The sequence below is a fragment of the Terrapene carolina genome, unplaced genomic scaffold (assembly GCF_002925995.2).
Source record: "Terrapene carolina triunguis isolate 2854851 unplaced genomic scaffold, T_m_triunguis-2.0 Scaffold42, whole genome shotgun sequence".
Lineage (NCBI taxonomy): Eukaryota > Metazoa > Chordata > Testudines > Emydidae > Terrapene > Terrapene triunguis.
The window spans coordinates 38,300,805-38,319,742 of record NW_020664393.1 but is presented as its reverse complement, the minus strand read 5'-3'; positions in this window follow the sequence as shown (position 1 = coordinate 38,319,742).

The following is an 18,938-nucleotide window of genomic DNA, read 5'->3' as shown; positions in this document are numbered from 1 at the left end:
GCGGCGTGCCATTCATCTTTCCAAAATCCCTGTGGTATAAACTTTATACATTTGCCCCCTGCATGGCCAGCCTTTTTGGGGGGAGGCTTAGCCTTCCCCCAAGCTCTTATGTGTGCCACCCATTCTTCTGGGGTGCAACCCCACTCTTCCGAGCAGGAGCTCCCACAGTCTTTCTGGTGGGAGCATCACTCAAGGGTCTAACTCTCCAGCAAGGAGACATCAACACATAAGCCCTTCTGCTGGTCCCCTTCCTTCAGCCATTTCTGGGCCTTGGCTCTGGCTCTTCAGCTTAGCACCAGCAGGTACCTCCCACTGCCGCCTTCAGCCCTCACTCTCCGGCTTGAGGCTGCCAGCCAGCAAACCCCTCTTTCTTCTCTCCTGACTTCAACCTTCTGCCAGGAACCACCCTCTAGCTCTGATAATTAACATCTCCTGCCTGACTCCTGCCTGACCTTTTATAGCCTCCCAGCTGCTGCCCCACCCTCTTTATTGGAGGAACTGGGAACACCTGGATTGGAACAGGAGCGCTGAGCCCAGCTCCATTTAATGGGCCAGCTACCCTGTTACAATAACTTCTGGCAAAGAAATATAAGTACTCCTCTCCTTAAAATGATAAGCCACAAATGAAAGAACAAACAAATAAAAATCCCTAAGAAATAAACTCGATATCTGACAGCCTGTCACTTACATGAAACCAAGCTGCTGAAGCAACAGACAGAAGCTGCCGAGGCAAACCCAGGACAAATGTAAATAAGTTACATTTTCTTCAGACATTCTTGTCATTCATCTTTCCAAAATCCCTGTGGTATAAACTTTATACATAAAGGCAGGTAGCAGAATACTAGCTATATCCATACCCATATTTCATCACACTCTAATAGCAACTCACTAGTTCTGAAATGTGTTTTGTCTCTCGGGTTACATCTTATCTCATGTATTTTTGCTCTGTAGACTCAGGAGGTGTTAATCTTTTGTGCCATAATACCTACAACAAAGCAATGAAGCTTTATTATTAATGTTTGCTGAATTTGTTTATACACTTTTATACAACCCCATCTGCCAGTTCAACAGATACCAGGCCTGTGGCAGGAATTAAGGGCCATCGCACAACTATGCCCCAAACTATAATCCTTCTTTCCAGAAAGATTTTCTTGCATGCTATGAAGTCTCTTTTGTGGATTATCCACCTGCTGCCTGGAGACAGAGCAAGTCTCCATCTCTGCTGGGCTGTCTCATGCATTGCACATGATAGATTGCCAGTCACATTGTTTATGAATTGTTCAGTCTCAGTTCTCTGGACAGATCCACAATTTTTTAATCTTTTCCCCCAGTGCTGCAGAAGATTCTAATGAAAGTAATGGATGACACACCTAGCAGTTGTTGGCAAATATTTCCCCTCAGACCTTCATACCATAGAATTATAGAAATGTAGGGCTGGAAGGGACCTCAGGAAGCCCAAAAGTCTGATTGGTGTTTGTCCAAACTATTCTTAACAACCTCTAATGATGGGAATTCCACAACTTCCTTTGGAAGCCTATTCTAGAGTTTAACTACCATTATCATTAGAAAGATTTTTCCAATATCTAATACCTAAATCTCTGTCTCTGCAGACTAAGCCCATTACTCACTGTCCTTCCTTCAATGGATATGGAGAACAGTCGTCACCATATTTTAAATCTGTTAGCAGGTCCCCTTCCCCCTGTTTTCTTTTCTCAAGACTATACAGGACCACTTTTTTAACCTTTCTATAAAGGTCAGATTTTCTAAATCTTTTATCCTTTTTTGTTGCTCTCTTCTGGACTCTCTCCAAATTATCCACATTTTTCCAAAAGTGTGGGGCCCAGAATTGGACTTGGTACTCCAGCTGAGGCCTCAGAAATGCTGAGTACAGTGGGACAACTACCTCCCGTGTCTTACATACAACACACCTGTTAGCATACCGCAGAATATTAGCCTTTTTTGTAACTGCATCACATTGTTGACTCATAATCAATTTGTGATCCACTATGACCCCCAGATCCTTTTTAAAATACTGCCACCTAACCAGTAAGTCCCCATTTTGTAGTTGTGTATTTGATGTCTCCTTCCTAAATAAAGTACTTATCTTTATTGAATTTCATCTTGTTGAACTCAGACCAATTTGTCAAGGTTGTTTTGAATTGTAATCCTGTCCACCAAATTGCTTGCAACCCCTCCCAGCTTGCTGTCATCTGCAAATTATATAAGCATACTCTCCACTCCATTATACAAGTCATTAATGAAAATATTGACTAGTACTGGACCAGGAACTCACTCCAGCAGAACCCTACTAGATATACCCTCCCAGTTACACAGGAACCATTTATAAATACTCTTTGAGTATAGTCTTTGAACCAATTGTGCATCCACATTATAGTAATTTCATCTAGACCACATTCCCTTAGTTTGCTTATGACAATGTCATGTGGGACTATGTGCAAAGCCTTACTAAAATCCACACATATAACGTCTACTGCTTCACCCCATCCACTAGGACAGTAACCCCTTAATTACCCTAGGGTGAATTTCATCAGGCCCAGCCGACTTGAATAGATCTAACTTATCTAAATATTCTTAACCTGTTCTTTCCCTATTTTGGCTTGCATTCCTTCCCTGTTGTTAATAGTAATTATGTTGAGTATCAGGTCACCATTATCCTTTTTAGTGAAGACTGACCCATAATAGTCATTAAACACCTCGGCTTTCTTGATGCCATCAATTATTAGCTCTCCTTTCCCTGCTCAGTAAAAGACCTATGCTTTTCTTCATCTTTCTTTTGTTCCTAATGTATATAAGGAACCTATGTGCTTGTGGTATTCTTTTGCACTCTTCCTTAGCAATTTGTCCATGTTTCCACTCAGGGCCATCCTTAGGATTTATGGGGCCCTACACAGTATTATTAAACTGGTGCCACTATGCCCAACGGCAGCCCGAGCTCACAGCCCGATGGGGGAGGGGGAGGAGGGACGAGACAGCAAAGGATAACGAGACGCCCGGCCCACCTCATGATGGCGGAGAGTCACAGTTCCCCGCAGAGACCCCCATACCCTCTCCGTCACGCAGAATGGACATGAAGAAGCACTAAACTCGGGAATAAAAAATGTCAGTCACAGGATTTTTGATATGCCCTGAAGTTTGTCAGAGATTTATTTGCAAAAACTTTGTAGTAAGGGTGAGTCAGCTGTCGTGCTGAATACAACATTAAATATAATGGAATACATGATGCATCTCTCCTCTGTTTTACATTTTCTTAATCAGTATTTCTAAGCTGAATTTATATTTTAAATGTACTCTTAGCCTTCATAAAGTAATCATTCCAGATTACTACACATTTAACTCACTGAAACAAAGACATTATTTTAAATTAATCAGTCACAGAGGTTTGGTGTGTTCATAACAATGTTCATTGCTTTTAGAAAAAAAGAACACTAATTTACTTTGTGTGATCTCCATAACAATAGACATGTTTATGAAATTTCACCAACTTTAAAAAATATGTTTCCAAAGATTTTAGGTATAACAAAGGATTTTATATCTTACTAAGGTACTGATTTTGCTGGAGGGTTCTCTTAAAACTAGTTCATCGGATAGTCAGAAGTAAAGAAAGGGAAACTCTTTGTCCAACTATCTGGAAGGGAAGGGCTGTTGTCCCTTTAAGGGCTCTCTTCAATGGGGTGTGGGGGGAGGGAGGGGGAGAAAGGGATGGACAGAAAGGACAGGAAGATTTGGAAGCAAGTTTTTTTTTTTTTTACTATAGTAATTAATTTGTGTATTTTAGATAAGGGTGGTCTTTTGAAGGATTTACTTAAAAAACGATATGTCTGAAGATCCAAGCATTTAAGGCTAAAGATGATTGTGCGTCTAAAAGTCTATGCAAGGATTTTTTAGAGATGTGATTTTATAATCTTCACCAACTCACTAATGAAATATTTTTAAAGCAAATTTTAAACTAAAGTCTCATAGACTGACATGTTCTGAGTAAATAATGTTTTCACCCCTCAGCTCACTGACATGTTCTGAGTAAATAATGTTTTCACCCCTCAGTTCACTGTTTTTGTCAGTAAATTCAGAAACGGACAGTATATACCTGCAAAAACAACGAGGAGTCCTTGTGGCACCTTAGAGACTAACACATTTATTTGGGCATAAGCTTTCGTGGGCATCTGATGAAGTGGGTTCTAGCCCATGAAAGCTTATGCCCAAATAAATGTGTTAGTCTCTAAGGTGCCACAAGGACTCCTCATTGTTTTTGCTGATATAGACTAACAGGGCTACCACTCTGAAACCTTTCAGTATATACCTGGGGTTTGGCAAATGCCTGTTAAATGGCTTCATTACCCCTTGAATGGCTCTTTAACAGTTTCAATGTTGTGCGAATAGGTCTGGCAGGTTGGAAGCTTTTTTACTTTTAACTACTAGATTCCCTCCCAAGGAAGACTCACCAGGCTGCAGCAGCCAGCTGTGGGAGCCTGCAGGAAGGGTCAGAACAGGGAAAGGAAAACCAGGAGGGTGGACGCTAAGACCCAGTGGTGCCCCAAATTTTCAGATGCCCTATGCAAATGCCTTTGTTGCCTATGCATTTTGTAGGTCATTTTATAGGTCATTAAAGAGCGCCAGATTGGCCTCTTACTATTCTTCCTATCTTTCCTTTGCATCAGGATAGTTTTCAGTTGTGCCTTTAATATTGTCTCCTTGAGAAACTACCATCTCTCCTGAACCCCTTTTTTTCCTCTTGGATTTTTTTCCCATGGGACCTTACCTACCAGTTCTTTTAGTTTGTTGAAGTCTGATTTTTTGATGTCCATTGTCCTTATTCTGCTGTTCTTAATTCTTCCTTTCTTTAAAATAATTAAATATACGATTTCACGGTCACTTTTGGCCAAATTGCCTTCCACCTTCAGATTCTCTACCAATTCCTCCCTGTTGGTTAGAATCAAATTTAAAGTGGCTGAACCCATAAAATGGCTGTTCTTCCACTTCCAAAATGTCCTCAACATAATCCAAGAAAATATTGGAAAAATTGTGTTTTTCCATATTACTTTTCAAACAGATGTCTGGCTAAATCCTCCTTTGCTACCAGGTCTTGTGCATTGGATATTTCTGTTATTTGTCCTAATGTCTCATCATGTAGTAGCAGGAGTGTTGTAAGCAAGACATGAGAAGTAATTCTTCTGCTCTACTCCACACTCATTAGGCCTCAACTGGAGTATTGTGTCCAGTTCTGGATGCCAAATTTCAGGAAAGATGTGGACAAATTGGAGAAAGTGCAGAGAAGAGCAACAATAGTGATTAAAGGTCTAGAAAACATGACCGATGAGGGAAGATTGAAAAAATTGGGTTTGTTTAGTCTGGAGAAGAGAAGAGAAGACTGAGGAAGGACATGATAACAGTTTTCAAGTACATAAAAGGTTATTACAAGGAGAAGAGAGAAAAAATGTTCTCTTTAACCTCTGAGGATAGAACAAGAAGCAATGGGCTTAAATTGAAGCAAGGGCGGTTTAGGTTTATTACAGTTATTCTCAAACTGGGGCCGCCGCTTGTGTAGGGAAAGCCCCTGGCGTGCTGGGCCGGTTTGTTTACCTGCCCCGTCAGCAGGTCTGGCAGATCGCGGCTCCCACTGGCCACAGTTCGCCGCTCCAGGCCAATGGGGGCTGCTGGAAGTGGCGCGGGCCGAGGGACGTACTGGCCGCCGCTTCCAGCAGCTCCCATTGGCCTGGAGCAGCGAACCGCAGCCAGTGGGAGCCGCGATCGGCTGGACCTGCAGACGGGGCAGGTAAACAAACCAGCCCAGCCCGCCAGGGGCTTTCCCTACACAAGCGGCGGCCCCTGTTTGAGAAACACTGGTTTATTATTCCTGCCCCAATAACAAGGAGACTGGGGATCCCACACCAGCCAAAAGTGACCATTTGGGCAAGCAATCCCATCATGCTGAGCACCTAGGCAGGGTGGGTGTGCCCATGCAAACGAGATCAGCTCCTGAAGTTATTTTCCACAGCTCATCACTAGATGTCATGGGAAAGCTCATTCAGACTCTGCTTACACTGTCCTTTTGGTGAAAAGAGAAGAATTTAGCCAACATGGGCTGGAGCTGTAGTTATTGCTGTTGTGAAAGTCCAATCACATTTCCCAAGAAAGCAAACACTCAAAAGGGGAGAGAAAAAGAAAAGCAAAGATAGAAAATGTAGCTTATGTTGACTCTAGTGTTGACTTTCATTTGCAAACTCACTGCTGGAAAAACACAAGCCCAGCTTATCAGCAACTCTGAGACCTGGCCAGCTTGTACCAGCATCCAGGATCTTTAGGGCACTGATTTTAGTTTTCTCTCTGGTCACAGACTCACTGCAGTGTTACAAAATATAAAGTATCTGCTAACTAAGAGTAACTTTTATTAAGCAGAAGGCAAAAGGAGAGAGAGAGGGAAAAATAAGTTAGGGAAAGAAAAGGTCACACAGGTGAAGGGGGAGGAGACAAAATCTCACATATCAGGTGGATTCCGGGATTTAGCTAGAGTTGGTGGAGGTGCTGGCATCATCTGGGTTCCTCTCTCTGGCCTGATTTGGTGAAAACATCTCTCTGGATTAGGACAAAGAAGGTTGAAGGTCCTAGGAGATGGTGGGAGCGATAGCCATGATGATAAAGCATGCAGCAACAATTGTTGGCAGACACCTGCTGCTTCTGGTAATTTTTCCCAAAAGTTTTCTTTTAAAGAACCCCAAAAGGGAATGTTGAGAAGAAGAGTCCATCTTCTCATTATTTTATCTACCAATAGGCCTAATTTCTGAAACACCAAAGTTTGGTTTATCAATTTCTGGTCCTGTACTTCTCTTGTTTGCCAGTCATAATCTTAACACAGTCCTTGAGTAATATCCGTAAAACCCTTTTTATATTAATTTGGTCTTTGTCTCCTCCTTTTTGCAACTTTTCCCATCAACATTTGTAATATAGGTTTTTGAGACATTTTATGAACTTTCACACACTTTTCATGGTTGTGTTCACAATTAGGGTAAATTTGCAGGACCAATTATCATAACCAGGCCAGATTTTTAAAGGCAGACACCCAGTGAGATTTTCAAAAGTGTCTATGTGCCTAACTCCCATTGATTTCAGGTGGGTTTTTGAAAACTTCATTGGGCACATATCTGCATCTTAGGTGCCTAAATACATGTAAAAATCTGGCACTACACCTTTACTTGCTCATTTATCACAAAATGGAAGTGATAATGTTGATGTGTTCTTAAGAATAAATTTCTAATTAAAGTGTCAAAATGAGATAATTCCATGTTACCGCAGATTCTAATAGGAAATGAAGGGCCCTTTAGCCAAAACCTTCTTTAGTCAAGTGACCTTTGTGTGACAAGCAGACACTTTTGTTTCTGTGTATAAAAATGAACATATTAAACCACCTGCAATAATCTTGCTGTCAGTAATATGTAGGTTTCAGAGTGGCTCATGGGAATCCCATTTTTTTTCTGTATTTCTGACAGAGACCATGATTGCTACTTTTTTCCTCCAAACAAAAATTTGAGGCCATTAAAAAAGACCCCCTTGATGTAATTTACTATAACAAAGTATATGTTGCCTGACCTTGACTAATGGAACTGTAGAAATGTATCATATCCATGGAGTGGGAATACAATGTATAACAGAAATACTTAAATCATCACTATTTCTTTTTCTCCCTCTATATCAATTTTCCAAATAGCCATCCGATTTATAGCATAGTAGAGATGAGCAAATGACTAAGTAGTATAAATCTGAACTAAGAAGGAAAATGATTTGTTATTTCAGATTACTTTTAAAATGATGAAATGTAATAATATCCCCTTTTAAAATTATTAAGATTTTATGTAAAGGAGGAAAGTATTTTATTCTGGATACTTTCATTCCTCTCTCTCTCTGTTAATGACATATCTCAGATTATTCTGTCACTTTTATGCATACAAATATGAATGTTATTTACATTACATTTTGTTCAGTGTCTATGTACTTCTAACTTTAAATGTCAGTTCCATATATGGGACCCTACCTTGCAGTCTTTCTGGGACCTGCTTTGCAGAAGTTCCAATGACTATGCAGAGAGATTGCAGGATCTGGACCATAATTTGTAGTTTAATCATGCTTGTGAACTCTGCAGACCTTATAAACTTGTTATAAACAACAGTATACAAATGTTACTCATATCATGATTCATGTCATATTGCAAAAGATAGGTTAGTCTAAAAATAAAGGCTTGGAATCGTGTGGAAAAAATTAGTGATATATTACCAAACATTTGGAAAAATATTTTTTTTAAAAAAAGAGAGATCAGATGAGCACCAAAAGTTGGTATATGTCCTTGTATTTTCAGAAATTACCTTGTTGATATCTAGCTATATGCAAACAGAAGTGATATCTATAAACTACTCAGCTAATCGTAGGGTGGACACTAAACTGGGAGGAGTGGTAGATACACTGGAGCGTAGGGATAGGATACAGAGGGACCTAGACAAATTACAGGATTGGGCCAAAAGAAACCTGATGAGGTTCAACAAGGACTGATACACCTTATTTCCAGTCTGAATTTGTCTAGCTTCAACTTCCAGCCATTGGATCTTATTATACCTTTGTCTGCTACACTGAAGAACCCATCATCAAATATTTGTTTCCTATGTAGGTACTTATAGACTGATCAAGTCATTTCCTTATTCTTCTCTAAATAGATTGAGTTCCTTGAACCTATCACTATAAGACATGTTTTCCAGTCCTTTAATCAATCTTGTGGTTCTTCTCTTAACCCTTTCCAGTTTATCAACATCCTTCTTGAAGTGTTGACACCAGTAAATAGGAAGGATAAACAGAAATGCCTGACAGCTCTCTGCATTATTTTATATGCTGTACAAGTACATCTCCCTTATACTTGCATTAAATCATTACGGTACATCAACATCCAGCTTATAAAGACTCAGTATTTCAATATGATTCAGTATTTTCCATAGGCCAACAAACATTACAATTTATATTCTGTTGTAACTGGGCCATATGACAGCACCATGCAAAAGATGAATGTGAAAATTCAAAGCAGACAGATCCTAAAGCACTAAGCATGTTCTTAATGTTATGCATGCAAGTAATCCCATCTTCCTTCAGTGGAGACTACTCACGTGCTTAAAGGTAAGCATGTGCTTAAGCACTTTGCTGGATCAGTAACTAATATAATATAGTTAATATAAAATGGACAATATTTTTTCTTCTTAACTAGTTTACGCTTCTAGTCTTGTCTTAGCTGTTTTGCAAATGTCCTCCCATAATGAAGAATGACATTTTTGCATATGTACATGTTTGTCTCTTGATATAATGTATATTGCAAATTTTATTAGGGTAGAACCTCTACATCAAACTTTATTATGTTTTAATTACTCCAGTTTCCTTTAGATATTGATATCTCTATAAACATTTATTGTTGAGATAAAAACAAAATGGTGTGTCTTACTCCCTATGTCCTATTATAAAAACAAGGGAAATATGACAACTTAAATTTTATGCCATTTTTAGGAGGAATTCTAAAGATTTAAATGATGGCAACATTTTCAAATACAGAACCCTACTTACGTATCTTCAGGAGCTTTTGATCATTTATTTCGTATTAGTTGGGAGAAAAAGAGTACTTCTGAATATGTAAATCACCCAGTATTAATTAGCTCCAGCAGCTATATATTCTAAGGGTATGTCTACACTACGAGGGTAATTCGATTTTACTTAAATCGAATATGTGGAATCGATATTGCAAAGTCGAACGTGTGTGTCCACACTAAGGACACACTAAGGACAGTAATTCGACTTTGTGAGTCCACACTAACGGGGCGAGCGTCGATATTGGAAGCGGTGCACTGTGGGCAGCTATCCCACAGTTCCCGCAGTCCCCGCTGCCCATCGGAATTCTGGGTCGAGCCGCCAATGCCTTCTGGGTAAAAAAAATTTGTCGTCATCCGTCCGTCACTAACGCCCTCCCTCCCTCCATGAAAGCGCCGGCGGGAAATCAGTTCGCGCACTTTTCTGGTCAGTGACAGCGCGGACGCCACAGCACTGCGATCATGGATCACGCTGCGACCATCGCTGCACTTGTGGCCGTTCTCAACACCTCGCAGCTTATCATACACCTTTCCCTGAGGCAGATGCAGAGAAATCGGGCGAGGAGGCTACGGCACCGCCGTGAGAGCCTGAAGTCGGAGAGTGGCACAGAGCTGTCAGAAACCACGAGCCCCAGCGCCCAGGACATCACGGTGGCAATGGGGCATGTGGATTTTGTTGAACGGCGATTCTGGGCCCGGGAAACAAGCACGGACTGGTGGGACCGTATAGTGCTTCAGGTCTGGGATGAATCCCAGTGGCTGCGAAACTTTCGCATGCGGAAGGGGACTTTCCTCGAACTTTGTGAGTTGCTGTCCCCTGCCCTGAAGCGCAAGGACACCCGCATGCGAGCAGCCCTCACTGTCCAGAAGCGAGTGGCCATAGCCCTCTGGAAGCTTGCAACGCCGGACAGCTACCGGTCAGTCGCGAACCACTTTGGTGTGGGCAAATCTACCGTGGGGGTTGTTGTCATGCAAGTAGCCAAGGCAATCGTCAAGGTACTGCTCCCAAAGGTAGTGACCCTGGGAAACGCGCAGGTCATCATAGATGGCTTTGCCGCGATGGGATTCCCAAACTGCGGTGGGGCTATCGATGGGACTCACATCCCTATCCTGGGACCGGACCACCAGGCCAGCCAGTACATCAATAGAAAGGGCTACTTTTCAATGGTGCTGCAAGCACTGGTGGACCATCGGGGACGGTTTACAAACATCTACGTCGGATGGCCGGGCAAGGTTCATGACGCTCGCGTGTTCAGGAACTCTGGTCTGTTTAGACGGCTGCAGGAAGGTATTTACTTCCCAGACCACAAAATAACTCTTGGGGATGTGGAGATGCCTACAGTCATCCTCGGGGACCCAGCCTACCCGCTAATGCCCTGGCTCATGAAGCCCTATACTGGCGCCCTGGACACAGAAAAAGAACTGTTCAACTACCGTCTGAGCAAGTGCAGAATGGTGGTGGAGTGTGCTTTTGGCCGTCTCAAAGGGAGATGGAGAAGCTTACTCACTCGCTGTGATCTCAGTGAAACCAATATCCCCATCGTTATTGCAGCTTGCTGTGTGCTCCACAATCTGTGTGAGAGCAAGGGGGAGACCTTTATGGCGGGGTGGGAGCTAGAGGCAAATAGCCTGGCTGCTGATTACGTCCAGCCAGACAGCCGGGCCATTAGAAGATCCCAGCGGGACGCCCTGTGCATCCGGGAGGCTTTGAAAGCTAGGTTCCTGAGTGAGCAGGGCAACCAGTGACTTTTCAGTTTGTGGACAGAAAAGCTGAACCTGCCCCCGTTTCTTTACCCAGTCCATTTTGACTATCCTCTCCAGTTACATACAACCTTCACCCCCTTCCCCTTCCCAAAAAATAAAATCATTTCGATTTTTTAATGAACACCGTTGTCTGTGTTGCTGTTTTCGCGGGAATATTTTAAACCGGGGACGCAGACTGTGGCGGGGGGCGGGTTTAGTGTTCTGATGCAAATGATACTTCTAAACTCCCGGAATGACAGGCTCCGCACTGGTGGACTGGTTATTTCAATGGAGCCTGCCAGCACTCCTGGGGGGGACTGTGTGTATGTGTCGGCTATGTGACTTTCTGGCAGGGGGGGTAGGGTTACAGATCCCCTGCTGCGTGGATCTGTGAGCCAGGATAAGGACCGCTGCATAAGATCTGTAACTGCCCTCCCCCGCCACAAAGTCACAGAGCAACCCCCCCCCCAAAACATGAAAAACACCTCCCAGACTGACCAGGGTAACCAGTGACTGCACTGTGTATGTGTCCTGATGCTGGACCTGACACCGCCTCTGTACCCTGCTAAAGGTGACTGTCCTGTCCAATTACCAAGCCCCTTCCCCCCCTCCAGACAGACTCTCCCTCAAAAGAACCTGACTGAAACAGTAATGAACAGAAACAAACATTTTATTGCGAACCAGAGATGAAACGTGGGGGGTGAAACTTGGACGGGGGCTTGTGTGAGGTGGGTAGGAAAGGACTTATGAAATTTTGGGGAATGTCAGCCTTCTACTGCTAGAGCAGTCTGCAGGGGTTGATTGAAAGTTTTAACGGCCCTTGCCGCCCCTCCTTCTTTGGACTTTGGGTGAGGGTGGTGTGGGACTTGGTGGCGGGTGAGGGCGGTTACAGATAGACTGCAGCGGGGCTCTGTCCTCCTGCCTCCGGTCTTGCAGAACATCCACAAGGCGCCGGAGCGTGTCCGTTTGCTCCCTCATTAGTCCAAGCAGCTTTTCAGTAGCCTGTTGGTCCTCCTGACGCCACCTCTCCTCCCGTTCCATGACTGCTCGGTGCATTTGTGACAAGTTCTCCCTCCACTGTGTCTGCTGGGCTGCCTGGGCTCGGGAGCAGCCCATTAGTTCTGTGAACATGTCTTCACGCGTCTTCTTCTTCCTCCGCCTAATCTGCGCTAGCCTCTGGGAGTGTGCTGACAGGCTGGGTTGGGAGACAGTCGCAGATGTGTCTGTGTGAATTTTAAAAAGGGAGTGAATTCCTGAGACAGATAAATGAAATTGTATACAAAGAACCTAGTCTTTCTCTGTGAACAAGACCATGCACTGAACCTCTCACATGCGCACTCAGGACAAGGTCGAATTTTCGGCCGTCGCCTTCAGTGCCTGTGGACTTGCGGAGGTCTTGGAGTGTTCAGAGAACTGTGGCTGGAGACCTGAACTTCTGGAGCGGGCAATAATGGTAAGCCGCAGACTTGTGGCTGCTTAAAACTCCAGCAGTAGCACTGGCCTCCTTTCACATTGAAAGCAATGCCAGTCTCTGCTGCCAGCAATCAGGACAGCATCAACTCTGCCCCTGTCCCACCCCCTCGCGGCTGTCCCAGGGAAAGATCCCTGTATGCTGCCCCTCTCCCTCCACCGCGTGGCTGTAAAGCAGTCCCAATACTAACAGTCCCCTCCCTAATTCAAAGCAGGGCGTCATGAGCGACATCACCCTCCTGAGGATCCCGGACACCCAGAGAGAACGCATGCTGCGGGAAAGCATGCAGAAACCGGGGCCGTATGCCGCCATGCTATGTCGGGCCATGATCCCCGAGTACCTGATTGTGGCATGGAGGGGACATGTCTGCTACCACGGAGGGCCCACTAAGATCGCCCTACCCCGGAACCTGATCAACAGGCTTGAGCTCTACCTCCACGAGACCTACGAGGAGTTCTCCTACGAGGATTTCTCGTCGATCCCCGGCCACATTGACCGGATTTTCGCGTAGGTGCACTGAGACTTTGGAGTGGAGCGTCTTGGGCCTGGGAATCATGTAGTAACGGACATTGTGAAATTTTTTTAAAATACTTGGGACTAAATTGAGAAGAGCCTAAGACAGAGAAATCATGCAAAACCCATTTGTTACCTTTGTAAATATTCCTGTTTTGTACCTGATTATTTTTTTACTAGTTTACAGCACTTTTATAAATATACATTGTTAATAGTATAAATATTACCGTTCTGTTTTAAATAAATGTTTACATGTTTACAGCACTTACTGCTTGATCCGTCCCCTGATTCTGTGTCCGGGGTAAGGGATGGGGACGGTTGGTAGGGGATCTCGGTAAGGGTGATGAAGAGCTCCTGGCTGTCGGGGAAATCAGCGGTGCCAGCGCTGTCGACTGCCTCGTCCTCCTCATCTCCTTCTTCATCTTCCCCGTCCGCTGTCATGTCCGACATGATCCCATCCTCGGAGTCCACGGTCAGGGGTGGGGTAGTGGTGGCGGCCGCTCCCAGGATGGAATGCAGTGCCTCGTAGAAACGGGATGTGTGGGGCTGGGATCCGGAGCGTCCGTTAGCCTCTTTGGTTTTTTGGTAGCCTTGTCTCAGCTCCTTGATTTTCACGCGGCACTGCGTTGCATCCCGGCTGTATCCTCTCTCTGCCATGGCTTTAGAGATCTTCTCGTAGATCTTAGCATTCCTTCTTTTGGAGCGCAGCTCTGAAAGCACGGACTCATCGCCCCACACTGCGATGAGATCCAAGACTTCCCGATCAGTCCATGCTGGGGCCCTCTTTCTATTGGATTGCACGGCCATCTCTGCTGGAGAGCTCTGCATAGTTGCCACTGCTGCTGAGCTCCCCTCGATGTCCAAAGAGGAACTGAGATTCAAACTGCCCTGACAGGAAAATGAAAATGAATTCAAATTTTCCCGGGGGTGTGGCTGGTCAGAGCATCCGAGCTCGGACTGCTGTCCAGAGCGTCAAGAGAGTGGTGCACTGTGGGATAGCTCCCGGAGCTATTACCGTCGATTTCCATCCACACCTAGCCTAATTCGATATGGCCATGTCGAATTTAGCGCTACTCCTCTCGTTGGGGAGGATTACAGAAATCGATTTAAAGAGAGCTTTCTGTCGAACTAAATGGCTTCCTGGTGTGGACGGGTGCAGGGTTAATTCGATATAACGGCGCTAAAGTCGACATAAAAGCCTAGTGTAGACCAGGCCTAAGTTTAAGTGTTAGAACTGAGCTAAGGCAATAAGAGCAAATCAGATCTCAGTAATTTACATTTTTATAGTTCTTCCTAAAGAAATCTAGGATTGACTTTTACTGCCCAGAGAGAGCATAAGCTAGTATATAAAAATGTACTTATTATACTTGCTTTAGACTTTGCCTTTAAACATAATCCCTCTCTTAACTATTTAAAAAACTACAGAATATTCTACTGCCATGAATGGTAACATTTTGCCCTGACAAGGAAATGAGGGAATACTCCTAATGTTATGGGGTTCACATTCTGTTCAGGAGAAAGTAAGAAAATAGGCAATGGGAAGCAGGGGAAGAAGTGAATCAGACAGCTGTCAGAAAAGAAAAAAAAGTATAATTTTTCAAGGAGCAGAAGGCTGCAACTTCTAATTAAAAATGAATGTAATATAGTTACTGTATATACAGCATCCCACTTGTGCCAGAATAGCTAACTTCTATGCCTAACAGTTAGCATAGGTTTCCCTTTAGCTAGAAAGGCTTTTAAAAAAAATGATTCCCCCTTGGGGGGGGAAGAGATATAGGTTTAAATTACAAGGGCCTGATCATCCTGTCAATTGCACACATGCAACTTCCATTAACTTCAATGAGCCCCAAGGGAAAAAGCTTCACAAACTCAGACTAGTATTGAAAACCTTATAGATAGAGAGATTTCCAAAACTCAAGCTCCATGCATTTTATTCAACACTAGAGTGCTGAGATTAGCACACGTGTATCTCAGGGTAGACTTTAGCTCAGGGATAGCATCATTTCTAATTGTAGAATTAGGTCTCCATTCTGCATAGTTGGTGCATTATCTCCTCCTTCTCTTCCCCCATTCCCAACGAAATGAGCAGATGTTTTCGAGTCCCAGCAACTACATTAGTCCATTAACGGATTGAGGCTATGAGGTAAACTCTGTCCTTGGAAGCTCTTGTGTAACTCCCATTGGAGTCCATAGAAAGTGCATGTCTGTACCTGAGGTTAGAATAGGCTCAAAGATATATATATATATTGGTCTTCAAACTCTTGCAAAACAAGTCCTAGTCTACTATTATTTACCCAATATGTATCTCAGACTTTTCCATAATGCAGATGATTTTCAGAGGCTTGTGTGTGGTTTTGACGGAGTTTAATTGAAAATGTGAACATTTCTAACTTTCCAAAAATATTGCACGTCAGAGAATTAAATAGATATGAGTGATATACACAGCTCAGAAAATACAAGTAAGGAAAACATCAGGATAGCAAGCTCCTCAAATTCTCCTCTTCCAACCCCCCTCCCCCAAAAAATCCTACCCTTCCCCCAACACATGAGTTTCCACACAAATAGGCATGAAATTTAGATCTGCTTCTGAACAGGTCTAGCTTAATAAACATAAAGCTTCTGGGCCAAATTCTACTTTAGATAAGCACATGAAATTCCCACTGAAGTCAGTGCATAAATCTGATAGCAAAATATGTTTTTTTATTTTAATGATTTCACACAGGAAATCTTTGATAACAGAACAAACTAATTTGTTTTCCTACATGTTCTATAGCAGCAGAGTGTATAGAGAAACATAAGGTATTAATAAACATATGTACAGAGTTTGAGGACACCAGATCATCTAGTCCAGGGTTTCTCAAACAGGGGTCGCCGCTTGTGTAGGGAAAGCCCCTGGCGGGCCAGGCCGGTTTGTTTACCTGCCCCGTCCGCAGGTCAGGCTGATAGCGGCTCCCACTGGCCGCGGTTCGCTGCTCCAGGCCAATGGGAGCTGCTGGAAGCGGCGCGGGACGAGGGATGTGCTAGTAGTTAAAACCAGCCCGGCCCACCAGGGGCTTTCCTTACGCAAGCGGCGACCCCTGTTTGAGAACCACTGCTCTAGTCTGTCCTCCTGTATACCACAGGCCACCAAAACCATGCAGCATCTGCACACTAAACCCAACAGCTGAAATTAAATCACAATATTGCAGCCCACAGGTGATAAAATTATTATGTGCCACAGGTAGAGAATGGGAGGGGACCAAGGTGCACCGATGCCCAAGGTCCCTGCAGTGGCAGGGAATTAATTAAGTGAGCTATACCCAGATGATCCTGCTAAGTGAACCACACTCCATGCTGCAGAGGAAGGGTAAAAAACCCCCCAAGCTCACTGCCAATCTAACTGGGGGTAATTTCTTCTCAACCCACATATGGTAATTGCTTAGACCCTGAGCATGTCAGCAAAAATCAGCTGGCCAAGCACCTGAGAGAGAGAATCCATCCAATGTCCCATCTCCACCTTTGCCATCTCTCATGCTTCAGAGGAAGGAGCCAACAACAAAACAAAACAAAACCCAGCATACACTGGGAGAAGGGAGAGAGGAATCCCTTCCTGACTATTCACTGCAGACGTACATATTGATGTTACATTTCTAAATCTGCAGAGCACTTTCACTAATATTCGTATTAAACTAATTACCTGAGATCAGAGTATCCAGGTGTACAGCTTTTAGAATGCAAGTCCCATTTCATCTGTACGTATGTGATTCTCAAGCACTCTGAATGTATATCCTCATGATTTTGCAATTACCATAATGTCCATAGTCATCTTGTTCTGTAACTGAGGTACCCTATATACCCATAACCATTCTATCATGGTTACTATCCACTTACACCAGTAATCGAGTAATATTAACCACATTTTCAATCACAGTACAATATTTTTAAATTACTGTACGTTCCTATTACTACAGTAGTCAAATAATATACTCCGTTTTCTCATCGTTGTTATTCACATACAAAAATATTCCCACACAGGTACATAGATCACACATTGGTAGCATGGAATAAAATGCAGTACTTACACACTTATACATGAACAATACAGCATTAATTACACTCTGTCAAATATACCCTTATACTGCCACCTGCTAGAAAGAGTCAGGGGCTCAAAGACTACAAAGATGGTACAAATGCCCCATTCATTTCAGTGGGAGATTCATGAATTATTGCTCCTGCTCCATTGTGCCATGCTGCTTTTTAATATATTTGGCACTATGGTTTGTCACAGTAAATGTCATGAAAAGCATTGTCTGGTCAGAGGGACGTGGTAATGAGTAGGGAGGCAAAGTATGAGTTAATAATAAAAAATGCCAGAAATCAAAAGATCACATGACTAAATCTAAAAATATTCTTTAGTTCTGCAACAAAAGTGTTATTAAATGTTTTAAACCAGCTTAACAAGTTAGTTGAATTAATTTATTTCTGCTAACCAAGGGCCAGATCCAAAGCCCATTGAAGTCTTTCTATTGACTTCAGTGGACTTTGGATCAGGCCTCCGATGTCTGCCAATTTAGCACTGAAGCAATGGGAGCCCAGGAAGGAGGGCACTAGAGAACAGCTGTTGCCTCTTCTTTAGAGCTGCTTCCTTGCTTCAGAATCTGCAAAGGCTGTGGCAGCTGCAGTACTGCAAAGACACTTCATAAATCAGCTATATAAACTCTGTGACTTTCCTCCCAAAATACCAAGCAATGCCAGAATACGTGATTCCCACTCCCCATCACACATCACTATCCAAACCAATTATTAGAGTGCCTGCTCTCAGCATCTCAGACAGCCCAGGTTTAACTTGACGTGTCTCAAGGTTTGCAGTGAAACTGTTAGCAATTTCACTGGGAAACTGGAGAGCTTCAAGACTTCAAAAAGTGGCAAAAATCTTTGTCCTATGACTGCAGAGGTGCTCAGTGCCCACTTCATTATAAGTGGTCTCCTACAACATGTGTGAGCCTGTCATAACTATGAAGGGAAGGGTAACAGCTCTCTGTGTACAGAGACTCCAAATCCTTTTACCTGTAAAGGGTTAAGAAGCTCGGGTAACCTGGCTGACACCTGACCCAAGGACCAATAAGGAGACAAGATACTTTCAAATCTTGGGGGGGGGGAAAGGCTTGTGTGTGTGCTCTTTGTTTTAAGGGGTGGTTCACTCTTGGGACTGAGAGGGACCAGACATCAATCCAGGTTCTCCCCATCTTTCTAAACAAGTCTCTCCTATTTCAAACTAGTAAGTAAAAGACAGGCAAGGCGTCTTAGATTTACTTTGTTTTCTCAACTTGTAAATGTACCTTTTTACCAGAGTGTGTATCTTTGTTTGCTGTACTTTGAACCTAAGACAGAGGGGGGTCCTCTGAGCTCTTTAAGTTTGATTACCCTGTAAAGTTATTCTCCATACTGATTTTACAGAGATGATTTTTACCTTTTTCTTTAATTAAAAGCCTTCTTTTTTAAGAATCAGATTGATTTCTCCTTGTTTTAAGATCCAAGGGGGTTTGGATCTGTATTCACCAGGAGTTGGTGAAAGGAGGGTGGAAGGAAGGAGGGGGGATGGTTAA